A 10051-nucleotide genomic window follows, 5' to 3' on the forward strand; every position below is an offset into this window, starting at 1 on the left:
ACTGTATGACTGTATGAAATATGATTCCATTTTTGTAACCAGAGAGCAGTGATTTTCAAAACAAGCACCTTGGAGCTGCTCTGCTATTATAATTGAATAAGAAGTAGAAGTAGAAAATGTACCTTGTATTTTTTATTTATTTATTAATATTTTTGTGTTGCCAATGTTAACGTGTGAAGTGCCTTTGTTCTGATATGGCAACTTCATAATTACATGCCCTTTTAAATCATCCCTTTTTCATTTTTCGAAAGCAGAGCTAATTATATTAAAGGGTCAATATTTTAAGCTTTTCAGAAACTCTGTATTTGTGCACCAAACCAGCAGACTGACAAAGATAAAAGCCCTTCCAAGAGCAAAAAGCACAGTTTTTCCTCCCATGCCACATAGAAGCTACAAAATATTGATGAAGTGCCCTATTGAGGTTGAGATCTCATTAATTATTTGATCTACTGGAAAAAAGGAAGACTGGGGGAAAGTGAGTACTTCGACTAATACCATGATGTACCATCTTGAGGCATAAGATCTTTTTAATGTATTCACCATGGCTGCGGCTGAAAGAGGGGAAAAGAGGAGCTGAATGGATCCATTAATTTAATTGAAGCAAGCCCCGAGCTGGGATAAAAACAGCCGCTGGCCCACATCTCTTCAGGCTGCATCAGCTTTATAGTAAACAACCCATGCTCTATACACACACACACACACACACACACACAAAGAGCAGAAGACATGGTGTACAGAGACTTCAAGGCCAGGGAATAGACAGAGATGGAGGTGAATGGAAGCTGAAGAGCCACCCCCCCCCCCCCCCCCCCCCCCGCCTGTGCAGGCAGCTCTGCATAAGTATTCCACCTGTGTTCCATTCACCGCACCTCTGCCTTTGGATTCTGATGTTGGCCATTAAGAGAGGGGCTCAGTTCGGTTCCTGTCTGTGGGTAGCAGAGAGACGCGTGGACGGGAAATGCAGTGAGCTAGCAACAGCAGTCTCACTGACTATTATTTTCTCAAACAAAATGCCTCTTCAAAACAAACAAGCAAAAAATAAACTTCAGAGAAGACACCCCATAATATTTGTGACTAAAGGTAAGCATTATTCCCCATAAAAAACAGTGAAAGCTAATGCACAGAATTTGGTTGCTATACTATAAAAATGTTAAGGCATATATAAATGCAGTAGATATATTATATTTTATGATATTGCCTCATTTTATATTTCATCATGATATACATTAAGAGAGATAAGTCCACACAATGGTTAAACACTACTGCTTACATACAGGGAGATTCATAGTTTTTCTCAATTTGCTCTGTTCTCCACAATTTTAGGTTTGCAATCAAACTATTTGCATGTGGTTAAAGTAGGCTAAACATTCTCAGCTTTTATGTTATTTTGTCATGAATTTTGGTTTCACTATGTAGAAATTACAGCTCTTTTTAGACATGGTCATAATATTTGGGGCCTATTAATATGTCAATGAAAGTAATCATGTTTGATACTTTGTATCATATCCTTTGCATGCAATGACTGCTTGAAGTCTGTGACCCATAAACATCACCAGGTGCTGAGTATTTTCTATGGTAAAGCTCTGCCAGGCCTATATTACAGCTGCCTTCAATCCCTGCTTGTTTCAGGGACTAGTTTTCCCTTCAGCATACAGTACTAAATACATGTTCAGTTGGATTCACATTGGGTTAATCACTTGGACAGTCTGTTTTTGGCTGTGAAAAACTTCTTTGTTGCTTTAGAATTATGTTTGGGACAATTGTCTTGCTGTAGGATGACCACTGTGCCGACCACTGAGTTTGGAGGCATTTGGTTGAACTTGAGCAGATAAGATGCTTCTGTACCCTTCAGATACCATTCTGCTGCTGTTATCAGCAGTTACATCATCAATGAAGAGAAGTGAGCCATTAACTGTGGCAGTCATGCATGTTGAAACCACAACACCTCCACCACCATGTTTCACAGACGAAGGGGTGGGCGGGTGGCGTGGGGGCGGGTGGGCGGAGGGGGGGGGTGCTCTGGATCTTCGCCTCCACACTTTGCTCTTGCCATCACTCTGATACTTGTGAATCTTGGTCCTATCTGTCCACAAGACCTTTTCCAGTACTCTGCTGGCTCTTTTAGGTACTTCTTTGCAAATTATAACCTGGCTGTCCGGTTTTTGCCACTAACTAGTGGTTTTCATCTGGCAGTATAGCCTCTGTAGATCTGCCTGTGAAGTCTTCTGTGGACAGTAGTCACGGGCACATCCACACCTAACCTCTGACGAGGCTAAAGTTGAGCTTGTTGTCCTGAAAATAAAGCTCTGTTTGGCACAATGGGATATGGGGTTGCAGGACTAACTAAAAATGTCGTATTGGTATTGAGTACTATTAGTATTAGTATTTACTATTAGTAGTACTACGTATTACCACTTTTTCTGCTTCTACTGCTAACACTACTACTACCATTAAAATTGCCATTATGATAGGTCCTTTGTTTCCAGACCAGACATAGCTGTTGGCCAACCCACTATATTTTATCTCAGAAAGGCTCTAGGATGGCGGGCAGCACCTGCTAAATAAAATCCTGGTGGTGTAACAAAACTTCCCAGGTGATGCCCCAGGGCAGAAAGTTTTTGATTACCAGTGTGTGCATGGTCCACAGACAGGGGCGGGTGGGGGCAGTGTGTGAAGAGTGAGAGGATGAAAGCGCCGACGTGGGGGGAGGGGGATTATTATTTTCTTTATTTCAGAATCATGCTTTCAAAATTCCTGATTGATGTTCTGCGCTTCTCTGTCGGCTGCAGGAGATGAAAGTAAAAATGTGTTGGCTGCCTTCAGGTCCTGCAGAAGCCCTGCGATGCTGGCACCGCGTCCCTGCTGGTATTTTTAGTATGCTTCAGATGGAGAAGGTGTAATCCGATCAACGGTAAACACAATCATGATAACAGTTTTGCCACTGCTGCTGGTGCTGAGGTATTGATTCTGTAGCAGGGTGAGTTTGATGTGGCCTTGGAGCATTCAGGGAGGAAACACTTATTGATAGATGTCGCCACACACACACAAAAAAATGTGGAAAAGGTAGTGGAAAAGGCATGCAGAGATGATCTGTAATGTGAAATGAAGCAAACTCAGCTGCTACTACTACTATTATTATAGATTTCATGAACGGGGGTTAGAGGAGAACTGTCCAACCATGGTGGAAGTACCCCTTTGTGGGGTGTGTGTGTATGTGTGTGTGTGTGTGTGCGCGTGCGTGTTTGTGTGTGTGTGCGTGTACTTGTGCAAGTGAGTTTGAAATAATGTGTACAAGGGTTTGAAAATTGCTTTCAACTGTGCAAAGTGTCACGAGATTAAAACATTTAGGACTCCTCCCCCTGCTAATACAACATTGACAAAGCCATGATGAAATCCACTATTCTGATGAAGTATTCCTGAACAGGCAGAACATCACTTACACAGTCCTTATTTAATTTAAAGATCAGCCTTCATCCAAACTGACCATACTTTACTGAATAACATTGTGTCTTGTGTGTACAACCTTGAAAACAATATTTGCTCACTGAAAAAAAGCACAGTAGACCTATATACATGTAGGTGTCAGTGGGACAACATCCCATTTACTGCTGAAGTACTTCATAGCGGAAGCACTGTTAACAGCACATTTGTCTAATGTATTTTTTGTAGACACTAAATACAGTTTAGTGCAGCGCACTTGTTTCTGAGAATTCACCAGCCAATTTCCATTTGATTTCCTCTCCGTGCCTCACTTCAGCTCTACTCGGTGCTACTCAGTGTGCAGGCTAAAACAGCAGTTAGGCGAGATGTGAACAGAATCTCTTGACACAATACCTATGATTATGGTCATCAATGATTATGCTGAGGTGATTTAATTAAAAATGCCTGGACTGTGGAAGTGGGGAATCCATGCAAGAATCCATGAAGCATAGCAATGTGTGTACTGTGTCGTGCACTGCTGACGTACAATTTCTTGCACATGTGTGTCCATTACAAAATCATTTTCAAAAGCCTTTTAAAGAAGACAGAATGATAACAACCACTGCAGAATGTACTTACCAGCTTAAAAGTAACTTTAGAATATAGTGGAAAATCAATAGCAAGATAATCAAATCTATTTTGCCTTCCATTTAAATGTAACTTCATCTAAACTGCTGTTTAAAGAAAAACTTTAAAAATGAATGTGTGACCTATGAGGATATGGAATGGCATAGCATATTGTTTTAGTGGGGTTTAGTGGTGAAGTCTAAGTAGTTCATGTATCCATGTTAAGTGATCTGGGAAGAGCACTGTTTCTCAAGCAGTCTGCTCCATCAGTCTGATGCTCACACTAAGTGTATTACCTCACCAGGCTTTTTTGGTGTGTCATAACACACTTTTAGTCCAGATGTATGAAGGGACTGTATTACACCTTCGGAACCAGCGCCTCAAAGGCGCCAATAACACTGACTGACAGATCCAATACATAACTGTGAAATTAGACCTGTTTTTTCAAGGTTATTGTCCTGAAGGGCATCTCTGCTGGGCTGCCAGGGGCAGTCGCTGTAAGGGCAGCCCAATGCAGGGCCAGCATTTTATATGGTAATGCCTAAGGAGCAAATGGAAACCCACAATACATAAGAGATAAGTGCTCTAAAGTATTGTCTCTAATGTATTCTCATTACAATAAGATATATCACATGTGTAAACTTAATGCAGTTAAAATACATATGATTCGAAGTCAATTGAATGAGTTCAAAATCTGTGCAAATGCACATATCAATCACAGTGATTGCCCTTGCATGAACTATTGCATGGAAATTAATCATAAATTGCATGTTGTTGTTCTTGTTGTTGTTGTTATTATTATTATTATTTGTCACAGTATTAGTAGTAGTACTACTAGTAGTAGTAATACTGTGAGTATACTAGTATATAGGCAGACTGTTCAATAACTTGTGCTTTTCCTCCAGCCAATATAGTTACCATTAACAAATTTCTATTTTCCTCAGAACAGATTAGCATTTATCACCACTGGTATGTGGTTTGATATTAGCGGGGATAATATTATCACCTTGCCATCACTTATAATAACACATTCTGTCAGCTATACAGCTTTTGAATTACAAGTCATTACAGTGTTTAAAAATGTATACATTTCTCTAATAAGATCTAAGCACATCAGGGGAAAATTAAACATTATATTATGTATGGCAGTGATTGCTCAGCTGGGAAAACTGCAGGGTTATGCAAAAAAAATTGTCTTGTCTTTTCATTTTTCAGTTTTGGTGCCTCATCATAATTGGTGAATTTGTTTGTTTCGTCTTTTTTACTAATTAAAGCTGACAATCTGCACTTTAAAGTCATATTTGTTGTTTTATTTCAAATCCAGTATGATGGAGTACAGAGCCAAAACAACAAAAATTGTGTCACTGTCCAATTTGAACTCTGTAATTTAAAAATTGTAATCACACAATTCAGATGTGGTTAAAGTACAGTAGCAGAATGAATAGAGCCGGTGTTTTTCATTATTGTGAGGATTCTTTGGGCATAAAACTGTAGAGTTCTTCCTTAGCCTACCGAGCCTTCTGTTATTACTGAGCTCACCAGTGCTCTCTTTCTTCTTAATGACATTCCAAATGGTTGATTTTGATAAGCCTAATGTTTCGCCCATATCTCTGATATAATGCACATTTTTCCCCATAGACTGTCAATGATACTTCAAGCCACATTTATTCTGTTCATAGCTTTATTCAAAAGGAACAATGAACATTAACAGTTAGTTCAAATATGATCAGTTTTCTGTAACTTGTCCTTGTCCCTTTTTACACTTCTGTCAGCAGTTCATTCACACCGGGAAAAAGAGATCAATGTCGTCTTCTTTAATCTTTGTGAGGTATCATTTCATAACCTCTTCAAACATCGTACGCTTATCTGCAAACATCCAGATAGAATCACATCACTAATCTGTGTCTATTTGCCCCAGGGCTCTGTTTTCAAATGTTCAAGAGGTTTGAGCAAATGACCCATCCATGTTATGTAAATACCCCTACTTTCCACCTGTGCATTGGCCAACGCCTTTGGGGTATTGTACTTATCTTCAGCTGGATTACCTGATAAACCACCCTCAGCCCTCATAAATGACAGAAAGGAGGAAACAGATATGTAACACTTCTGAGAGAATGCATGACCTTCATTTCTTGTTGAGCATCTGTACATAAAATGCAACGGAGTGGAGAAAGACCGTCACCTGATCTGGCTGAGTGCAGATTGCATTCACAGTGGAAACAATGAGTGGGAGACAGAGAATGAATGTGGTGTTGAATTGCATTCCAGCACCTCACATTATCTGGATTTGTCAGTGTAATATTTTACTGTAGTTTTTTTTTTTTTTTTTAGCTTCTGTAGTCAGTACAATATAAATTGTATTTCTGCTGGCATTTTGTGGAAATATGTGATGTATAGGTATATTCAATTATGGCACTAATTTTGAGTTTTAAAAAAAAAAAACGTGATTTTTTGTAAACATTTTACACTATTATTTCATACACTAAATGGTCGGGTGGCAACACAGTAGATTGAGGAATAGGATAACACAAACTCAAAAATACAACTGACATTGTGTTGATTTCAAGAGTGAGCAGCTTAGTTGACTAGAATCATGTTATTGATCTGAAAATTATTTTGAGCCAAAATTCACTCAGTGTAACCTGATCAAATGATGTGGGCGGAATATGTGGGTGCTGTCATCTTTGATTACTCCCTTTGAAACTGTCAGGGTACTGTTTTCCTCCCTCTGAATCTACAACATTTTAGGATCTGTCAATCACTGTGCCCACTCGACAAATTGCAGCAGAACATAAAAACCATGATTGTACAGATAAAAGGGTATCACATGATAAAAGTATAGAGATATCAAGTGCAAAGCCTTGAATACTTATCTCTTGGTGGTCTTTACATGAATCTTTGCGTGCTTTTTGCTTGTATCATTATAAAGAAACTGACCTCTCAATAACGTACTTTGAGAGTTCTTGTAAATGGATGCAATGTCTCACTTTCTGCTCAAGCAGGTTTAGTACTCTGTTTCATTGTAAAAGTAAATCTGTACACTCCTAAGGGGAACTGTGAATAATAAAGCTATGCCAGCATTAGCCTCCTTCCATTACAATGAATATTATAGATAATTCCATAATCACACTGGTAAGTTGTCAGCAAGGTTTATATCCATTCAGGGTGTGTAAATACATGCAGTTACACTGTGCTTAATGATTCAATGGAATCAATCAAAATAACACAAATAATCCATTTTATTTTTATTTTTATAAAGACATGAATAGTGCAATTGATTGTGTGTTCTTAGTTTAAGCAGAATGTGTTGGTCTATTATTGTGACTTAAATGAATATCAGACCACATTTAACAAGTAATTAATGCAAAAATCCACGTCATTCCAAAGGGTTTACAAACTTTTTTTTTTTTTTTTGCAACTGTGTGTGTGTGTGTGTGTGTGTGTGTGTGGCAAGTCATTATTAAACTCCACAGAAAGCGTACTGTAATGTAAGAGCATACAGTATCCAGTGGTCAGCGATTTTGAACACTATCTCTCTTCCACATGCCTTTTGTTCACCACGTACTTGCACTGAAGTGTATCTTAGTGCACATCAAGAAATGTGAGACCTGTGTTTGATTCAGCTCACCACTAGTTCCCCAAAATATTCTATTATTTCCTTTTTTCATGTTATGTCCCAACTTGAATAATGAAAGCCATCATCTATTGCTATCTCTTCCTCTCTTTACACAACAGGGTGTGTTCACCAAGCCAATCAAGGAGAAGAGTTCTTTCAATGAAAATATCATTTTCAACCCCCCGAGATCTCTGCTAACTGAAAAAAGTTGGCAGCCTACAATTAAAATGAAATCTTCTCATTTACACCTACCATCTGTCTCATGTCCGGCTGGCCCTGCTGTGACATTTAGGAAACGTGTTTCATTTGCCCGAATTGGCACACTGAAACAAATTAGACTTTAATTGAAATTTGGAAATGAAATTGAAGAAAAAGGTGTTCTGATTCTCTGAAAATTTCAGAAGTACTTATCTGAAGATGTGATTCTCACAATTATATGATAAATGTTTTTTTATGAAGTTATACAGTTTATGCCACTTTGATTCAGTGTTTATGATATTTTTTAATACTATCATGCATACAAAATTTGCAGCACTAATCCTAGCTACAAGAATTTTTAGAATAAACCACAAATGTTATGCATATACAGTAGCTGCTTTCTAAACTGTCTGCAAATACTAGGATGAGACTAAATCATTCTTATTATCATTCATTTAAATGAAGGAGAAACCACTTCTTTTTAGGAAACGGCCTTGGAAAAGCACTGCATAGATTTATTCTTATTTTTCGTTAACACTTCAGTAACGCACCACCTTAAATAATGAATACTGGAGGACAAGAGTAATTTAAACAAACATTACATTAATTTTACATCACAGTACAATTGTACAACATTACAAGGCAACAAACAAACATTATGGACACTGAACATATTTGAGAAGTTTTATAAATAATTGAATTTTTCCACCTTTCATCATATTTCGCATACACAATCTGAGTTTTTTGGGGGTAAATTCAAACTGACAGCTGGTAAACGTCTGAATGGTAGACTCCCCAGATTTCAGGTCCCGAAGGATTGACAGCTTTGACAGGGATTATCGATCTGGTTAGCAACTGTATCCGATCAGACAGAGGCATTATATTACAGTATAAAATAATCGTGACAAAAGGCTCTGTGGCATCTCAGCTGCACGTAATGTGACAGAGGGACAAATACCCCTTTCAAACTGAATTCCATGCTTCATTTCCCCTCCCTAACTCATCAATAATCAGCACCATATTCTAGGTGACACGAATTAGAGAGAGGCGAAGGCAAGGAGCCACATTTCCTTGCTTTTTGGCAACAAAATCCATTCACTCCATTCCTCTGTAGTTACTGTGAATGGCAGTGAAATTCTGTGGAAAACAGGGGATGGCTGGTGGCAGTCAAACAACTTTGGACCACAGGGGTGAGAAAATTCCAGTCATATTGCTTTATCCGATGTTCCGAGGTGGCAGCTTTTAAAAGACAAGGGAAAGGGCCCCCTCCACCCGCTAGGTCATGTTGACATTATGAATTTGGCTCTGTCACATAACGAAACGATAGCCCTGCCTGTGGGACAGTCGTGATTATCATGTGAAGTAGACCCCCGTGCTTGCTGTAAGGACATTGTCTGCCAGCCCTGTGCTAAATTAGAAGGCTGGCTCCAGGCTGTGAGTTGATAAAGTGGAACTTTTCGATCAGGGGTCCTCGGTGTCTCAGGCTTTGTGCCTGCCTCCTGAGTGACAAGTGTGGCCCCCCCTCCAGGCTCAGCAGATGGAATCCGTCAAGCCATGTTAAACAATTGTGGAGAGATGCAACCTCGACATAGCACATCTTTATTTTTCTTCCGGTGGGTTACATTTAATCAATAAAAGCAATTTATTGTTTGTTTAAGGCTCATGTGCTAGGGTATAAAGATATGTCAGCTTTTGAAATGGTGTGCACACTGCCTTGACCTTCCCTAGTTAGCAATCTGGGCCAAGCATTTCAGAAAGAGGCCCACAAATCCACCCAGCTATCCCCTGCACGTTGTAGGGATCTCACACACGTGTGTACTTTATTATTAGAATAAATGAGTAGTTTTTTTTTTTAATCTGACATCGCTCTGAAAGAAAACAAAGAAGAAGAAAAAAAACACCATCCTGAATTAAAAAGCTGCAAAGACAACTTCCATGAGATATAAGACTTATGCTTGCCCTTTAAAAAAAGAGGTCAGATAGATCCATTTGTCATTGGTAAAAATCACTCTGGTGTTTATATTACTAAGGGTTATGTGCTGTGGTACCCCAGTTAATAAAACATGGGCTAGCAGTATTATTGTGAGTAACAAGTGACTTATGCAAGTTCAAGGACTTTATTGATCCGCTACCTAGTTTTAATCAAAGTATGTCTTCCCTACCACTCATAGAGATTAAGCAAGTCTGACA

Source organism: Anguilla anguilla, chromosome 14 (assembly GCF_013347855.1).
Source record: "Anguilla anguilla isolate fAngAng1 chromosome 14, fAngAng1.pri, whole genome shotgun sequence".
NCBI lineage: Eukaryota > Metazoa > Chordata > Actinopteri > Anguilliformes > Anguillidae > Anguilla > Anguilla anguilla.